Genomic DNA, 9710 nt, shown 5'->3' on the forward strand with positions numbered 1-9710 from the left:
GAAAGAGGTGGCTAAGACCTCTGGGAAAGTCTGGCAGCCTGGAGGGGAGGGGGCAGCCTGCTGAGAGCCCAAGCAGCATGGTTATAGGTGTGCTCTGAGCTACCTGAGAAGCAGATGGAGAGGCAATTCCTCCCTCTAAAGCTGCTTACAATGCAGCATTCATGGTTAGTCTATAGGGGAGAGTTTCAAAGCATTTTGGGAGCCCGAATCCTGCTGACCTTCCTGAAGGCGCATTTGAAACTCCTGTCTTGTCACTCTGAAGGAAGGTAGACGCAAGCTCCAATGACTTCAATCAGCTGTAATTACTGACCATCTGTAAAGATGTGGATTGATTTGGCAATTCATTATGTGGCAGCCATCAGAGATCCCAGTTGCAGGATAAACCCCCCTGCCCTATTCCCCCAAGGAGAGAGAAGTAACTCCATAGCAGTTTGGAGCAGCTGGGTGATGAAGACTGGCAGCATGGACTGAATAAAGGCAGCCTCAGAGGAGAAATGGGCTGTGAAGGGCTTTCAGAGTGAAGGTCACTCTGCCTTGCTAGAAGCAGGGGAGAAAGGAAAGCCCTTGGGAGGCTGCAGAGAGAGTGGTGACCTGGTCAAAGCATTGAGCTATGAAAAGGAGCTCCTAGAGAGAGTGCTTTTCAGTGGTCAAAACACCTGCTGGGCACTCACTAGGCTGCTGTGCTTAGATCCAGATGCTGGGCCCTGCCCGCTCCTTGGTTCTCCTTGGCATAGGCTGAATCTGATATCATTTCCACTCCGGCTGCCTTTGGCCTCTTAGGACCTGTGCAGTCTCCCAAGACACCCCAGGTGCCAGAGCAGCCACTCTCCAGCACCCTGCCTGTGGGACTACTCTGGTCTGTAGTGTCACCCTTCTCGGACACATGGTGCTTGAAGCAAGGAAAACAGAGATTGCAAGTGAACCCCCCGCTCAGCTTTCCCACCGGTCCCAGGGACCTGTGGGCAGAGGTGAATTAAGATTTACTGGGGCCCTGGGCAAACACAAAATTGGAGGCCCCCTCCCCCCGCTTGGGGCTTTCCGAATCCTCTGGATGAGCCCCAGCCCCTACCCCACTCCCTCCCTCAATTTGCGCCCCCATGCCCCTTCCCTCCCCCACACCCTTTCCCCCCATTAGACTTACCTGCAGGGAGCTGGCTGCCCAGCTGTGTTCCTGGCCATGGGCAGCTGCACACATGCACGGGGGGGTTTGGGGGAGCTATAGCTACCCCAAAATTCACCTTAGCCCCCTATAGACACCCCTCCCAGCACCACTGCTACCACCTGCCCACCCACCCCGCTCCCGCCCGCAGAGGCACGGCACACCCTGCCCAGCCTGGCCCGGCCCCACCATGGGAAAGAGGCTGGCACCATCCCTGCATCTCCCAGCAGCCCCAAGCAGGAATACTGCCTGTCTGCAAGAGGAAACCCACCATTTCCTGAGGGATCCCAGGCATCTGGGGGCCCCTGATTGGCAGGGGTCCCTGGGCCCAGGTTCCTCTGGCCCGTTCATTAATCTACCTATGCCTATGGGATCTAGCCAGTGTCTAGGAAGGAAAGCAAGCCCCTTGTTTTTTTTCCTCCCTCCTACTCAGCTTTAAACCTGACTCTGTTGATTGATTTCCCATCAGACAATCTGCTGCTTAATTCCCAGCTTGCTTGAGAGAGTGGCTTTCCGTGGGTGGTATCCAGCCCTTTGACCAAAGGTGCTTCTATTTCTATGCAGTATCACAAAGGTTTAATGTCTTTCCCAGCTGGTACCCCTCTGCTAGGTACGGAGATTTATCCTGGATACTTCCTGTGCATTTTAGCTCAGTGTGAAGGCTACAGGCCCCAGATGAAGGCATAGAATAATTTTACAATCAAAATGCTCCACACAAAAGTAACTGGGGTTTGTAGACTGAAATAAATGCATGCAGACATAATGCTAATCCATCACTCTCTTGAGCCCATTCATATTTTAAAAGCCTTGCACAGGGAGAGCTCATACACTACTCCAAAGTCATCTTCCATTTACAAGGCCCAAAGGCGATACTTAATCACAGGCCTGTAACCTAGCAAGGCACTTTGTCATTACGGGATGCATGTGTGAAATGGAAACACCCAAGGACTTCTGTGATTTGCAATTCATTTAATGTTCTGTTCATGGGACAGGAAATGTCTTCTGGTGTTCAGAGGCAAAAGACTAAAACCGGCCACTTAGCGTAATCAGACTGTGAAAGTTAGTGTACTGTCATCTGAAGAGCAGTTACAATCATCCATCCAGGTAATATTTGCTAATGAGCAGCTCATAATCAGGAATGCAAGGGAACTGTTTGTTAGGGCTACATCTGGACCACTCAGACAAAGCCTTGGCTGCGATGATCTAGTTGCGGCTGGCCGTGCTTTGAGCAGGGGGTTGGAGTAGATGTGACCTCCTGAGGACCCTTCCAATCAGTGGCGATGTGTAAAGGTGCATGGGGGTGCACATGCACACCCTGAGAGCGCTGGTGCCCCCCCTGCAAGTGCCAAATGGGGAGTGGGAGAGCCCACAGCCACTTCCGGAAGCAGCCGCAGCCCTTAATTGGGAAAGCCATTAAACCTTTGTGATACTGCATAGAAATAGAAGCACCCTTGGTCACATCTACTCCAACCCCCTGACTAAGGCAGCAGCAGTTGTCCATGCTTCCAATCCTCATTGTCTATGATTGTAAGAGATCAGTATAGCCCCATAGAAGAGATGTCTTAGGTATTGGCTTAGGGTAAAGGCATTTGCGTGCAAGACCACTTGGTTGACACTAAGTGATAGCACTAAGTTTTCTGGTCTGGTTCCATTGTGGAAAAAGCAAGGCATTCTGCCCCCACTCAACGTTAATTGGTGATCCATGGCCATGCTCTATATGCAGGTCCTGCCCAACCATGCATTGAATTCCAACCAGCCCCCTTGAATTCCCTGTCACACTTGTTCTCCAGAGCTATAAAAATCCAAAGAGGCTCCAGCTTGCAGGGCAGGAAGCGCAGCATTGAGAAATGGACTGACTCCAATTGTCTTGGTGCAACAAAACAGCAGGCTGAGTGGGGATAATCTGCTCCCAGGCAAAGTCTCCTCCTCCCAAGGTCTAAGGGTGAAATTATACATTACATTTAGACCATGCTAATGCCACTTAACAAGCTTTAATATGCAAAACCTTGCATTTTAACTCGTGCTTTATGTCCTCTGAGTGTCTCTAAGTTACACCACCTAAGGTAATTGTTAGCTTTGGGCTCTGCTACTTAGCTCATGTTAGGATAACTTCAGTCTGCGCCACAGACATAAAATGATTTACAGTCCTCCAGCATCCCAGGATGCACCATTCCCACCCAGAGCAGGGATAGACCCCAGGTGTCCGGGCTCCACACACCTGCTCGCCAGGTAGTGACAAGTCAGAGCTGTGCAGGCATCAAACTGTATTAACCCTTAATGCGCACTTGTTCCCAGCATGTTCTCATTTAACACCATTTAACAGTCCAGAGATTTAATACAATTTAGGTGTGACATGTAACTTCATGTGAAAAGTGAGAGATTTCTTCTACACCTTGAAGCACGGCAACACAAAGGAAAAGATGGTTTCTTTGCCAAGGGCTGCAGGAAAAAGTTTGCAGGGAGATTATTAAAAGCTTCCATACAACACCAGGTGCTGAAAAACAACTTTGCAGGTTGGCAGAACCATTCTGCTTTCAAGTGGAAAAATAATAATGAAGGGGAACGGCTGCTTTGAATCCTTTTCTGTCATTATTCAGATTGTTAATAGGCTTTCATAAGCAGCTCTCTTAAGGAAGACAAACACTTTGCAAACAAAGGAAATAGGAAGAGAATAAGGTCTTGCCACTTTACCCTTGATCACAACTGCCTTAAAAGCTGCTGCAGTCCTGGAGTGCAAGTACACCTTGAAAACATATGACAGCCAAGGATTCATTAGGGACCAGTCAAATCTGATTGTTAAAGCACAGGGTTTAAGTGTTCACATGACGTTTAACAAAGACTTTGAAGCATCGTCCTCAATGGGAGGGATACGGGACCTACAGCTTCCAATTGCCAGCTCTCAGGGTAGAAGCTGTGCCTTCCAGCGTGCAATGACCATGCCTGGAGCACTGGGAATGCTGCTGGAACAGCATTATTAATAACCAGCATCTATTTATAGGTTTCTCCCAGGACTTCTCAAGGAGGTTTTGTCTTTCTGGGATCAAAGCAAGTGGCCAGATTGAAAATCCAAAGAGTTTTATCTTTGTCCTTGATGGCACAATTCGTTCAGCGCGTGGCTGGTCTAAGTAATCTTACTGGCCGATAATACAGTGTAGCTGACCCCAAATGACCATAGCAATTGGACTTGTCAGCCCCACCCAGCAGTAACACAGTCGAGAATGTGGGATTATGGCAAAGAATTCATGCATGACTCATTTTTGGCATATTAGTGATTTTTTTTTTTTCAGATAATTTTCTGGACAGAACCTCTAAGGAAATGTCTTTTTTTTTTTTTTTTTTTTTTTAATTTTCTTAAGGTGCAGAAAGAAAATGTGAAGGTCATTAAACCCACCAGAGTCGAAGTCTCGGCGGCTAGTAAGATTTTAATCAGACTTCCAATCCTTTAATTAAACAGGTATTTTTTGTCTCAGACTGCTTTCACAGTAGATACCGTTTCTTTTTCTTGCTGTCGGCGGTCTCTCCTTCCTGGCTGCTTGCACTGTTTCCTGTGGTTCGCTCTCTGCGAGGAGGCGGTAAATTGAGTCTTAGTAGCTCTTCATTTTGACAGACAGTCCTTTACCAAGTTTGACAAGTCGCACACAAGTTTTATCCACTCGGGAAACGGCAATCCCAGAAGTAATGGGTTAGCCAGTCACGTCTGTAACACAGCACCTTTATACCCTTAACGCCAAACTACAAAACATAGGGGAGGAGGAAAATCCACCCACTATTTGTACGAACATTTTTGCAGGTGCTTGCACAGGGTAGGATAGGATCACACTTAGATGCTTATGTCTACTTAGGTACCTAACAGGTATGAGATGATCTTGCCATAATTATTAATGCAACAGGCATAGCAGGGCCAGCGCGGATGTGTTCTGGTTACGCAGCCCAGTCCTCTTCCAGAAATGACTGTCTTTGTGGCAGCGTACAGCGCATATCGTCTGAGCTCTTGCCTTCTTTTGAAAGTCTGTCATCAAAGGGGACACATGGAGTTGCGGGGCCAGAGCGACTGTCAGAACGTGAGTTCATAGATACAAGGGACTGGAGCAGCCTCCCTAATACATAGGCTCATGAGTAGCCATAAAAAGGTGTTGATGACTTGTCACTAGTGCTTGGGACCGTCTTTGAGCTAGAAAATTAAGGGTTTAAAAGCATGCCCTTTGCAAGTCCCCTGAGCTATGCAACCCCATGAAAATGAAGGCCAGAAAAAGTTATTATAAATGACGCAAAGTGGCCCACTGCTCTGTTAATTCGAGGTGCTTGACCTAGGTTTTGGAACATAGTTGGCAGACTAATCTGCAGATTATTCATATGGACGGCTAGTTAGAGATATCACTTCTCTTCATTTTACAAAGTTAATTCATCTTTGCCCAGAAATTGGTCTTTCAGCATCATAAAATCATTGGATTTTGGCCATGAGGGAGAGTCCTTGTTACGTCCCTTCTCTTCCCACCATTATTGGGAAGCTAATGTTCTTGGCCCTTGCAGCTGAAAGCAATTCATGATGTCTGAGCCTGATAAAATTTCCAAAGCAGAGCTGACGTGATGGATCATACAATGAAGCTGTCCTGGTAAAATCTGCCCTGATTTCATGGACATTATACTTATACAATTACCAGCCAAGGAGAAAATGATAGCCAAATGTCTCATTTTCCTTCTTGTTTGATTTTTTTTTTTAAGTCTATATCCTGGTGCTTTTCCATTTTCCATTGACATGCTGACAGCAAAGGAGTGATTTACTGCCAGGAAAGGATGTGTAATAGTACCAACGAGTGCAAAAGAGAAGACGTGCCCTTGGACCAGTGGGGCACTTGCATTGATTTTGGAATGGCCTGCGCAGCCCCCAGATATTACCCTTCTGCAATGTGCTCCATTGAAATGATCATCCTGCTGTGCTGAAGGGTATTGTTTGATAATTACACATTTAACCAAGCAAGGTGCTTATTGCCAACTGCAGCACAGAGCAGCCACAACTCTCTTTGGGTGCTAAGTTCCAGAAAATAGGCCTATTATTCTAAATGAAGAAGTTAGCAGCTGTCGTTCTGGAGCTGGCGTTAAGGAAAGAGCCCTGCTGAATTAAAAAAAAAAAAAAAAAAAAAAAAGGATGAAACTGGCAGGATTCCATAGAAACTACGCTCGCAAGTTCCCAGCATGTTTCTTTTAATACGCGCTACTGGATGGTAAAAAATAACCCCAAGACGGATTTATGCTGGGACTCATTCTGTTGCCGATTGCGGGTGAGGATGTGAAAAGACATTTCTATTTTTGTTTCGTTGCTAGTAGATTTACAGGTTCTCTTTTTAAGAGCCCTCAGTAAAACAGAGATTCTAAAAATGCCCATTCATCGCCGGTTAGGTTTGCACCCTGGTATAAATGCACAACGGGGTCTTATTTCTTTGGATCCTTAGGTGCCGTGTCTACCGATGGCCGCGTTCGGCACAATGTGATAGAAGAGCAGCGCAAAATCTGTATTCCTCCAGGGAGACTCTACTTATATTCTCTTTATTTCCCTCATTGGTTGCCTAAAGGTACAAGAAAAGGCATTTAGAGTGAAAAGTTACAGCTGCTCTTTATGTTTGGAGACATCTTATAAACATGGACTATATATTTTATTGGTTATTGCAGAACTTGGAAGAATAAGGAGACCAGTTTCCTATTGCAAGCTGCCTTCGTTCAGGTTCCTGTAGGAGTGCGGGGGTGGTAGTAATTGCGAGGGCAGGTAGACTCATAGGAATCATGTTCCAGCACACGTCCTGATGCAAAACCTTGTGCTACAGGAGGAAGAAAACAAATGACTTATAACCTAGGAGGCTTATCAGAGACTCACAGCTGCAGCATCTGGTTAATTTGCCCAATTTTCGGGGAGAGCCAGCTGGTAAACCAGGAATAAGGGAGAGCTGTCGAGTGCAGGGAGACGGTCTACGTTGATGCGGTTCGCAGCTGCCGTTTAGTCCATGCTGGTAATCAAGCTAATGTTGTAACACCCACGTCATACTCCCTATCATCGTGGCTTCCTAAGTTATGTAGTCTCCTGTGAGCTTAGGCAGAACAAAGCATGCTACCATAACACCAATTTGCACCGAACGGTTGTCATACGCCCGGTGGATGAAATTCATCCCTTATGGAGGGCATTTTCATAGGAACAGAATATGGTGATCAACAGATATTGATCTCAGACACCCTTTGGAGGTCTAATATTATCCTCTGTTTTACCGATAGGGGCTTGTCCAACCACACGGGAAGTCAACTTACGTATCCTAAGTCCTAAACCAACACCTTGCTTATATCGCTATCTCCCCAACCTCGCTTCTAAGTAAAGAAGGCTTGAGTTAGACTTACAGGGTAAAACTTTTATGTGCTTAGATGTGCCAGGAGGGAAAATAGCCCACTGTACACATGACTTCTTGAAATAAGGATGCCATAGTGGGTTGCTATAGGAACACCTGCATACCTCACCCACGGAATGATAAAAACAGATCATTTCCCCGTGTGAAATGGAAATAGCCCCTCTCGGGTTCCCACCCTGACTACAGGGGATCCTGTCAGCTGCTTGCAAGTGTCCACACTTCAACAGCACTCAGAAATGAGCAGAAATGGGCTTTTGCTCCATAGCGTCCTGAATGTTAAACTCACGCTTTCTGAAGACGTAAGATGCTATCCTTCGACATCAGTCAAACTCTGATGTCCTTAGACAAGCATCCGATGAATTAATTGGATAAAGAACCATCTGGTGCCTAGGATACTGAAGTAGATGGACCAGGTTTTTAATTTGGTTTGGTAGAATCCACGTACTTAAGAAAAGGAAAGCAGGAAGAAGTAAAAGCTTTTCGTAGCAGAGAACTCCTAGTGATCAGGGCTGGTCAAATACTAGGGAACTTTAAGGCAGCTTTGGTTTGCAAATCCTTTGCGAACTAGTCCAATTAACACAGAACATGCTCTGTGTTGTTCAATATTTTTGAATGCTTTGAGATATTTGGTAGCCTTGCTGGTCCGAGACAAAAAGACGTGCAAAAAAAAGAAGGGAGAGAGAAATCCAGAAGACAGACCGACTTTTGACTTTTAGAAACGTTTAGTCCGGGCAGGGTGACAAATGGGGGGTCGTAAAGATGCTACGGTTTGGCCCGAAGGTCTGGGCCTCAAGGACAAAGCTTGGGCTCCTGGCCTGCAAGGCCTGCCCACATAGTCGATTCCACGGTCTTGTCTTTTTAACAAGTATGCATTGCAACAAAGTAAATAAACAAGGGGGCGGAGCCGTGAGGCCAGGCATGAGCAATGAGACACATATACACATACATACAGTTCTACAGGAGGACGCTCAGGGGGGGTCTCAGGATGTCAGGGGCTGGCCCACAAGGGCAAAGCCCAAGGCCTCGGCCCACTGGACCCACCCCTGCGCTCTGAGCAGGTGGCAGCGTCAGAGCGCAAGGAGCAGGTGTCCCCCCTCGACCCAACACAGCACCCCCTCGACGGCCCAGCACTCCTCAAACGTGGGCACCGTCCGTCGGAGGACCGCATGCTCAAATTCGAGTGAGAGGTGGGCCTGCAGCAGCAGGGAGAAAAGTTGCAGGGCGTCATCCATCCTATCCATCTTGGCGGCTCTTCAGGGTGCCCATCCTGGTCTGGCCCACCAGGAAGTTGGTCAAGCTGACTGCGCCCCACTCGGCTGCCCAGTACAGGAAAGAGCAGATGTATGCATGCTCCAGAAAGTCCTGGCCCAGCACCCAAAGCAGTGCCCCGAGGGCGGCAAAGAGCAGCTGCAGCCAGGGGCATTCGAGGAAGGCGTGAAAAATGTGCTCTTCCACTGCCCCCAGGCAGAAGGGGTCCAGGTGGTGAGGATGCTGTGCACCAATCTCCACTGGAGGTTGCTGGTCTTCTTGGCAGTGGGCACCTTGTACAGTGTGCACCACACTGGGGCCCCCGGCAACACTAGGCACCACCGCCACACAGTGTTGGAGCAGCTTGCCAGCACCTGGGCATGCCAGGTGTGCACCACCCATGCATAGAGGCCCCTCTGGGGCAGTGTGCCAAAGGGGCAGCCCGTGTTGCTGCCGGATGGCACAGGGAGCCTCAGCAGCATGTCGGGCTGGTCAGCCAGCTCACTGGCCACTACCAGGATGACCGGAAGTGGCAGGAAGGCATCACCCGTGGTGGGGAGGGCCTGATGCACCTGGAGGCAGCTTTCCAGGGCGGCTGCCACCTCCATCAGGAGAGTGGCCCTAACGGCCCACAGAAGCCGGCCCACAGTGCGGATGGAGTGCAGGGGCAGCCAGGGTCTTGGCCGACAGCCAGCCCAACTGAGCAGGGTCCAGGAGGTGCCCCAGGCAGGTGGTGTGTGCCTCAATGAGGGCAGCCACGCAGCTGGTGGAGGCCCGACTCAGCACCGCACGCTGCAGGGCTGGGTTGTAGATCAGGGGCTCCTGAAGCAGCTGATGGAGCCACTGGCACCTGGCCTGCAGACAAAGGTGGAAGGTGGCCTGCCAGGCCTACACCATGCTGCGGTAGAACGGGG

Source organism: Alligator sinensis, unplaced genomic scaffold (assembly GCF_000455745.1).
Source record: "Alligator sinensis unplaced genomic scaffold, ASM45574v1 scaffold1283_1, whole genome shotgun sequence".
NCBI lineage: Eukaryota > Metazoa > Chordata > Crocodylia > Alligatoridae > Alligator > Alligator sinensis.